The sequence below is a fragment of the Miniopterus natalensis genome, chromosome X (assembly GCF_054644295.1).
Source record: "Miniopterus natalensis isolate mMinNat1 chromosome X, mMinNat1.hap1, whole genome shotgun sequence".
Taxonomy (NCBI): domain Eukaryota; kingdom Metazoa; phylum Chordata; class Mammalia; order Chiroptera; family Miniopteridae; genus Miniopterus; species Miniopterus natalensis.
Genome location: NC_142103.1, coordinates 15,397,327 through 15,406,678, shown reverse-complemented (window position 1 = coordinate 15,406,678; position 9,352 = coordinate 15,397,327). Strand labels below are relative to the sequence as shown.

General features: G+C 31.2%; 1 non-coding gene across 1 annotated transcript; it reads right to left on the bottom strand.

Moving 5' to 3' along the window:
• Window positions 1-4,844: 4,844 nt before the first annotated feature.
• Window positions 4,845-4,948, bottom strand: LOC148090411 (U6 spliceosomal RNA). The gene has a single exon (XR_015713825.1). It is a non-coding gene; the product is annotated as a U6 spliceosomal RNA (small nuclear RNA).
• Window positions 4,949-9,352: the final 4,404 nt, after the last annotated feature.

Here is a 9,352-nt window from a genome sequence, read left to right as displayed (position 1 = left end):
TTGTGAATGTTTAATTAATTACCAAAACATTTAATACAGTATGTTTTGTGCAGTTGTTCAGACCAGAAATCTATAAATGTCCTTTAGGTAAAGATGATTTCTGTTATTGTTCAAATCTTCTGTATTTTTACTGATTTCTTATATACCTGTTCTTCTTTCTGAGAGAGGTATTATAATATTTGATAATGATTGTATATTTATATATGTCTTAAATTTGTCAACTTTTATTTTGGCATTCTGAAGCTCTCTTCCTAGGTACATACATATTTTGGATTATTATGTCTTCATGATGAATTAACCTTTTTATTATTATGAAATGACTCTCTGGCATTACCCTTTTCTATATAGTCTACATTTTCTGATATTAATATTAATATTGCCATGGTACATATTTTTTATTCTTTTAATTTCAAACTGTGTTCTTATATTTAAAGTACAGTTATTATAAAACACAGAATTTGGTTTTGCTTTGTTCTCCTATCTGATACTTTTTGTTTTTTAATTATAGTATTTGGGTCATTTATATTTAAATTAATTTTGCTGTGGGAAGTTTGTCATCTTGTTATTTGTTTTCTGTTTGTGCAGTCTTTTCTTTTTTCTCTTCCCTCTTTTGTGCTAATTATGTATATTTTAGGTTTTTTTTATTTCCTCTATTGACCTTTATGTTATTTTTAGTGGTTTCTCTAAAAATTATAGGATGGATCCTTAACTAATTGCAGTCTAATTTCACATAATATCCCACTAGTTTTAATACAATATAAGAATATTAGATTAGTATAATACCATATTCTCTTTCTAATATAGGCTCTTTGCTGTGATATATTTTATGCATATATTATAAAACCCATAATAAATTGCTGTATATATGTATGTATTGTTTTACTTTTATTTAATATGTTTTTATAGTTACCCACAAACTTATCCTTTCTGGTGCTCTTTATTTTTCCCCTGACAATCTGTGCTTCTATCTGGTATCTCACTCTTTTGCCTGCAGAACTACTTTTTTTTTTTTTTTAATCATTTGTTGTAATATAGGTCCTTTGGAGACAAATTCTTTGGCTATTGTATGTCTGGAAATTTCTTCATTTAGTCCCTTTTTGAAAGACATTTTTGTAGTGTATAGGATTCTAATTTGACAGTTTGTTTCAACACTTTATGTAATTTTATTGTTGTATAGCCTCCATTTAATTTTTTTTATGAGAAGTCATCTGTCATTCTTATTATTGTTCTTATCTATGTAGTATTATTTTTTCTCTATATGGGCCTAGCTGGAGTTTCTTTGTACACTTCCTACTTGAGGGTTGCTGAGTTTTTTGGATCTGTAGGTTGTTGAGTTTGATATATTGGTTTTCAACTATTTTCTCCCCTCCCAGTATGGTCTGGTACTCTTTTCTAGACACTCAAGAAGAGTGTCTATTTTCATTCTTGAATCTTGATTGTCTTTGTGAGTTTTTGACCAATAGAGTGCAATGGAAGTGATGCTATGCTGCTTCAGGGAGTCATCATTCAGGTCCTGTGAAATTCCTGTTTTTGTTCTCTTGGAAACTAGCTGTTATTTTGTAAGGAAGTCTATGCTATCCTCCTATTATGAGGGCCATATAGAGAAGCACTGGAAGATTAGACACCCTGTGGTGAGAAAGTACAATGAAGGAGACTGAAATGACCCAGTGTAAAGTAGCCTTGTGAGTAATTACATCTGATACTATATGGAGAAGAATAACTACCGTGTCAACCTGTAGACTTGCAAGAAATAATAAATCATTGTTTTTTAAATTACTGGGTTTTATAGTGCTTTTTAAACAATAATAAATAAACAAAATAGAATTACCATCTAGAAGTGGAATGTTTCTGTAACAAAAATGTAAAATAGATGTCTTTGAGACTGGGTGACTGGAAGAGTGCTGAAAACATTGTTATTTATTAAAGGCTGGAAAGGGGGGTTCTATGTTGTATATTGGTATAACACTGATGCGATTGTCGCCAGTGATAACTTGAAAGGTAGACAAAATACCCAACAAACACAACTGGTTAGAGTGATAGCCAGGAAATCAAATTGTCAAAAATTCAAAAGTGTCAGTTGGATTCTTTAAGCAGTCTGTGATAAAGCATGAGAAGAGAGAGATGAGCTAAAGTTCAGTTTACAAGAATAATGTGGAGTAAATATTTCCAATACACAACTTACTGGTTTAGAAAATAAAACCTCTTTTTTTTTTTTTTTTTTTCCATTTTCAGCCTTTCCAGCTGGAAAATGGTTCTCAAAGTAAGGAATGGCTTCATGGAATTGATTAAAGTCTGAGCAGGTCTCAAGGTCAAGATCAGATCAAGATGTAGAAGATCCTGGAGAATAAGACAATATTAAAAGAGACTCCACATAGAGGAAAACCAAGGCACTCGAGCTAAATGAATGAAAGCTATACGAGTGACTCAACTGGCACAACATTCGGTGGAAGAACCACCCAGTCAACCCACATAATTGTAAGTAGTTGTGGGTTGGGATTTTTTTCTATTTTTAATTGCTAGGTCTTTGGAAGTTAAATCTTACATCTGGTTTATATGATGATCGGGTTCTATTTTAATTTACTTTCTCTTCATTATTGGGTACACTTCCTTTTTCATATCTAATTCATAGTGAAGTATGATTTATTTCACAATATTAATAAAGGTTTCAAAGAGAGAGTGGCAAGGGTAGGTGAGGGAGAATTTTTCAATTTTACTATAGAAACATGCATATTATTGGACTAGTATTTTAACAAGCATCTTTACTTTGGTAAAATAACTACAAATTTAAGTGTGTTTGAAGAAAATACTATATACAAAATGGTATTCCTTTATAGGCTGGAGTGCAAGGCTTGATTTTCTATTTTTCCATGTTGAAGTGGGCCACAAGCTACCATCCAGTTATTTCTCATGAAGTTCACTGACGTACTTCATCAATTGCCATACTGTTGGCCTGCCCATTAATTTTTTTAAAAAACTCAATTAATTGCCAACACTTTAAAAATTCGGTGATTTTTGCATAAAAATATAGGATGCCCTCCCCCAAAAATGTATATGCACACTTTGAATAATTATAAAGTCAGTGTGTATTAAAATACATTCCATTTTCAAAGTTGAGCTATCAGCTGTTAAAGTGGGTATACATTTTGGGGGGAACACCCTGTATATGGTAGATAAAGTAGATTGTTATTCTGCATACTTACACACACACACACACACACACACACACACACACACACGTTTTTAGCTAATATGTCAAAAATTACATTTCTAAGTGATCTTCAAAAATTATTTAGCTTTAGCTTTCACCAATCAGATATACTTAAGTGGGATTTTTAAAACAGAGTTTCCAGCTGCTTCTGGTGGCAAACATCATCATGGAGGTTTGGGGGTTATCTGTAGTGGTATTCCTGTCACCAGTGTGTTGGAATCAAGGAACAGTGCCAGAAGAGTCATCCTTTAGTTGCTGCTATTATTTTTATTGCCAGTATGAACCTAATGGGAAAGGCATGTCTCTGGAACTAACCATTAACAACAGGAGTATCTTCCTAATGTATTGTTCTTGGAGTCAACAGTTCAAGTGAAATATCCCAATTTCCTGATTGAAGTAGAGTTGGCAGCTTACTTGAGGTCTGATTCTTCACTGTTCTCTTTGCAGTTTTTCCTAAAGATCCACTCTTAACAAATCGCACTCAGTTTTCCATATTGAGGCCCTATATGTTTAAAATAGCCTTAGTGGTTTCTGGTTTCTGTAACTGACCTCTGAGTAATACACAAGGAAAATTAAGAGGTCTGGCAATATCTGACTCATATTTTAGTTGTGGTAAAAATAGACTGATTGGAAGTAGCAGACTCTAGTTTACCATATCCTGTAATTCCTCAATGGAGGTGGCCATAGGTTACATGGCATTTTTCCATGTATTTGTAGTTTGTTTATTTTTAAAATTCCACTTCTCCCACTTATTTTACTGTCCTGGCTCCTGTAGAAATCTGCATTTGCCACTCTTCTAATACATATCTAAAACTTGGTTAAAAAAATGTATTTTAATGGAAGATCTCTTGAATGATGCAATTCTTCCATTTTGTAACTACTCCAGAATGTATCAAAGTCAAAGCTGGGCCATCGGAAAACTGTACACCTAACTTGAATTATTTAAGCTGCTGATAGAACTAGTTTTACTGAATTAAACTTTATCATGATCTTACAACCATACATGATATGAAACATCACTATGAAGTAGTTGTTTTATTAACCCTGATTATTTTTGTGTCAATTGTAATGTCACCTCTATGAAGATACAGAAAAGAGATTTTCAGGTCAAGTTTTTTCTTATGATCAGATAAGAGATGACATTTTGCTTTTTGCATTGGCTGTTAGAGAGGAAGAGCCAAAGCCCACTTGAATGGCTGACTTCTAGTAAGCATACAAGACTTCATGAGTGCACTTTATGAAAAAATATAAACAATATTCTTTAAACTTAATCCTGGATGTCTTATACAACTCTCATTTTCTCTTTACCCAGATTTCTTCAGGTAATTAAAAACAATCCTATTGTACAATATTTTGAAACCTATATTAAAACACAAATTGTTTTCCACAGATGCTGCACCATTTGATAATCCAACAATCAATATATAAAAGTTTCAATTTCTCCACATCCTCTCCCATAGTTTTTTCCTTGCTTTTTGGTTACAGCCTACCTAGTGATTAGGAAGTAGTATCTCCTTGTGGTTTTGATTTGAATTACCCAAATGACTAGTAATGTTGAGATTTTTTTCATATACTTATTGGCCATTCCTATCCTCTTTGGAATAATGTCCACTCAAGTACTTTGCCCATTTAAAAAATATATATGGAATGCTTCAAGAATTTGTGTCTTATTCATGGACAGAGGCCATGCTAATCTCTGTATCATTCCAATTTTAGTACATGTACTGTCAAAGTGAATACTTTGTCCATTTTTAAATTGAATTTTTTTATTGTTGAATTGAAATAATATTGTTTATATTTTTTCTAGATATAAATCCCTTGTCAAATTGAAAATATTTTCTCCTATTCTGTGGGTTGTATTTTTTTTCTACTCAACCCATTCTCAATAGGCTAATTTTTAAACCTCTTGCAGGGCAGTAAGAGGGTGGGAGAAGTGCATTTATTCTTTTATTAAGTATGATATTAGCTCTATGTTTTCGATAGATGTTCTTTATGAAGTTGGGAAAGTTGCCTAATTTCTTGGTTTATTGAGAATTTTATTATGAATAGATGTCAAATTTTATCAAACACTTTTTCTCCATCAATTTATGTGATATTGTTTTTCTTCTTTACCTGTTGTAGTAGATTACATTGATTGATTTTTGAATATCGAACCAGTCATGCATCCCTAGAAAAAAATCTCACTTGGTTGCAGTGTGTAATTCTTTTTATATATTGGTGAATTTTATTTGCTAATATTTTGTTAAGAATTTTTGCATTTATATTTATGGAAGATATTGATCAGTAGGGTTTTTTGGGTACTGATTTGTCTGGTTTTGGTATTAGGCTAATACTGGATTCATATTTTCAATTTCCTGATAAAGACCAAGAATCACAAAAGTCCTTTATTTTCCTTTGTCCAGTTTTTTTTTTATCACTTGTGCTTTTTGTGTCATATCTAACAAATCATTGCCTAACACAAGGCCATGAGCACTTACTCATATTTTCTCCTGAGAATTTTGTCATTTTTAGCTCTTACTTTTAGGTATATGAGATATTTCAGTTAATTTTTGAATATGGTATATAGTAGGAGTCCAAATTCATTCTATGCATGAGGATATCCAGTTATCACAGCACCATTTGTGGAACAGACTATTTTTCTGTATTGAATTGGCTTGACACCCTTGTTAAAAATCAAATGACTATAAATTTAACAGTTTATTTCTATATCCACATTTCTATTCCTTTGATTTGTATATTCATTATTATCCCAGTACCACACAATCTTGATTATTTTAGCTTTGTAATAAGTTTTAAAATTGGGAAGTGTGACTCTTCTTTGTTTTTCATTTTAAAGATTGTTTTGGCTCTTCTGGGTCCCTTATATTTCCATATAAACTTTAGGGTAAACATGTAAATTTCTGCATGAAAGGTAGCTGGGACTTTCAGGGATTTTTTGAATCTATGCAGTGTTTAGGGAATATTTCTTCTTACCATTATTAAATTTGATGATTCATTAACATAGATTGCTTTTCCATTTATTTAGATCTTCTTTAATTTCTTTCAGCAATGTTTTGTAGTTTTCACAACCTAAGTTTTGAACTTCTTTTGTTTCTATTTTATTCGTTGTTTAAACATTTTTATTGTTTTCTTAATTTTATTTTTAGCGTTTTCAATGCTAGTGTATAACTACACAATTTATTTTTGTATATTAACATTGTATCCTATTAGTAGGTTGAACTTCTTTATTAATTCTAATAGCATTTTTAGTGGATTTGTTAGAATTTTCTAAATATAATATTATGTCATCGATTATTAAAGAGTCTTCCTTTCCAATATGGTTGCCTTTTAGTTTATTTACTTGCCTATGTGACCTGGTTAAAACCTCCAGTACAGTGTTGAATATAAGTGGTAAGAATAAACATCTTTGTCTTGTTCCTTGAATTAGCAGGAAAGCACACAGGCTTCTCAATTTAATATGATGTTACCTGTGTTCTTTTATAGATGACTTATAACTGAGAGAAACTGCTTATGTTCCTGTTTTATTTAATGTTTCTTTTTCATGAAAAGGTGTTGGATTTGTCAAACATTTTATGCATCTATTAAGATGAGCATGTAATTTTCTCTCCGTTTTTTATTAATTTGATGTATTACATTGACTTAGATGATAAACTAACCATTTTAGGATTAATCACACTTTGTTATGTTGTATAATCCTATTAATATCTTCTAATTCAGGTTTTCTATTATTTTAATTGAGAACTTTTACACTTATATTTATAAGATTAAATATAATAGTCTATATTTTTCTTGTGGTCCCTTTGTCTGATTTTAGCATAAGCATACTAACTGGCAAGTGTTTCCTCCTCTTCTATTTTTATAAGGAGTTTGCTAATGATGTTATTAATCCTGTATTAAACATTCAACAAAATTCATCATTAAAGCCATGTAGGCCTAGGCTTTTCTGTAGAAAGTTTTAAAATTAATAATTTTCTTTTAATATAGGTCTATTCAGGTCTTCTATTTATTCTTTTGTTATTGACTATTCCCTATGCTGTACTATAAATCTCCATGGCTATTTTGTAACTATTAATCCATACTTCTCAATCCCTTCCTTCACCTTTTCCCCCCAGTTTGCCAAATGCCCTCCCCTGAGCAACCCTCAGTCTGTTCTCTATATCTATGTGTCTCTTTCTGTCTTGTTTGTTTATATTGCTCTTTAGATTCCAAATAAAAGTGAAATCATATGGTGCTTGTCTTTTTCTGTCTGACTTATTTCACTTAGCATAATACCCTCTAGGTCCAGCCATGTTATTGCAAATGGTAAGATTTCATTCCTTTTTAAACTTTATTCCTGTTTCTCAAGATTGCTGTGGCTATTAGAGGTCTTTTATGGCCCCATAACAATTTTTGGAATATTTGTCTTCCTCTTGTGAAGTACACCATTGTTATTTTGATAGGAATTCTGCTGAATCAAAAGATTGCTTTGGATAGTATGGAAATTTTAATGATGTTAATTATTTCTGTCCATGAGCACAGGATATGCTTTCATTTATTTTTATCTTCTTCAGTGTGTTATAATTTTCTGACTACAGGTATTTTGCCTCCTTGGTTACATTTATTCCTAGGTATTTTTTGATGCAATTGTAAATGGGATTGCTTTCCTATTTTTTGTTTTTGATAATTTATTATTAGTGTATAAAAATTCAACCAATTTCTGAATATTAATTTTGTATCATGCAACATTACTGAATTTATCAGTTTTAGTAATTTTGGTAGAATCTTTAGAGTTCTCTATATATAATATCGTGTCATCTGCAAATAATGACAGTTTTATTTCTTCCCTTTCAATTTAGATGCCTTTTATTTTTTCTTTTTGTATGATTGCTATGACCATGACTTGCAGTACTATGTTGAAAAGAAGGGTGAAAGTGGACATCCCTGTCTTGTTACTGATCTTAAGGAAAATGCTTTTAGGTTTCTTCATTGAGTAAGATGTTAGTTGTGGCTTTGTCATATATAGCCTTTATTATGTTGAGGGATGTTCCCTCTAGTTCTACTTTGCTGAGAGTTTTATGATAAGTGAGTGCTGGATTTTTTTCAAATGCATTTTCTGCATGTATTAATATAATCATATGATTTATCTTTTATTTTGTTTATGTGTTTATCATGTAATTTGATTTTCAGATATCATACATCCCTGGAATAAATCACATTTGATCATGGTGTATGATCTTTTCATTGTATTGCTGGATCCAGTTTGCTGATATTTTGTTGAGGATTTTAACATCTATGTTCATCAGGGATATTGGCTTATAATTTTCTTTCTTTGTAGTGTCTTTATCTGGTTTTGGGACTATGATAATGCTGGCCTTATAAAATGAGCTTGAGAGTCTTTCCTCCTCTTGAATTTTCTGGAATAGCTTTAGAAGGATAGGTATTAATTCTTCTTTGAATGTTTGGTAAAATTCATCTGTGAATCAATCTGATCCAGGAATTTTATTTTTGGGGATTTTTTTTTATTGCTTCAATTTCATTAGTTGTAATCAGTCTGTTAAGATTTTCTATTTCTTTTTTATTCAGTTTTGGAAGATAATATATTTATAGGAATTTAGCCATTTCTTCCAGATTGTTTTATTAGTTGGCATTTAGTTGTTCATAATATTTTTTTATATCCCTTTGTGTTTCTATGGTGTCAGTTGTTAAGTCTCCTTTCATTTCTGATTTTATTGATTTGATTTCTCTCTCTCTCTCTCACTTTATGAATCTGGTTAAAGATTTATCAATCTTGTTTATTGTTTCAAAAAACCAGCTCATGGTTTTGTTGATAGTTTGTATTGTTCTTTTTAGACTCTATTTCACTTATTTATGCTCTGATCTTTATAATTGCCTTCCTCCTACTCACTTTGGGCTTTGTTTGTTGTTCTTTTTCTAGTTCCTTTGGGTGTAACCTTAGATTGTTATTTGAGATTTTTCTTGTTTCTTGCCTGACCTTATAAAGTTTCATCCAGTGGTCATTCAGCTTAGTATTTTCTAAAGATGCAAGTGGACCCCTATGCAGATTTCTAGAATTTTTTCCTGGTTTTTACTTTTATTTGGTATTTTCCCACCAAATTTTAGATGTCTCAGCCTCCATGAATTCTGACCTCATTCTCCTTATATCAG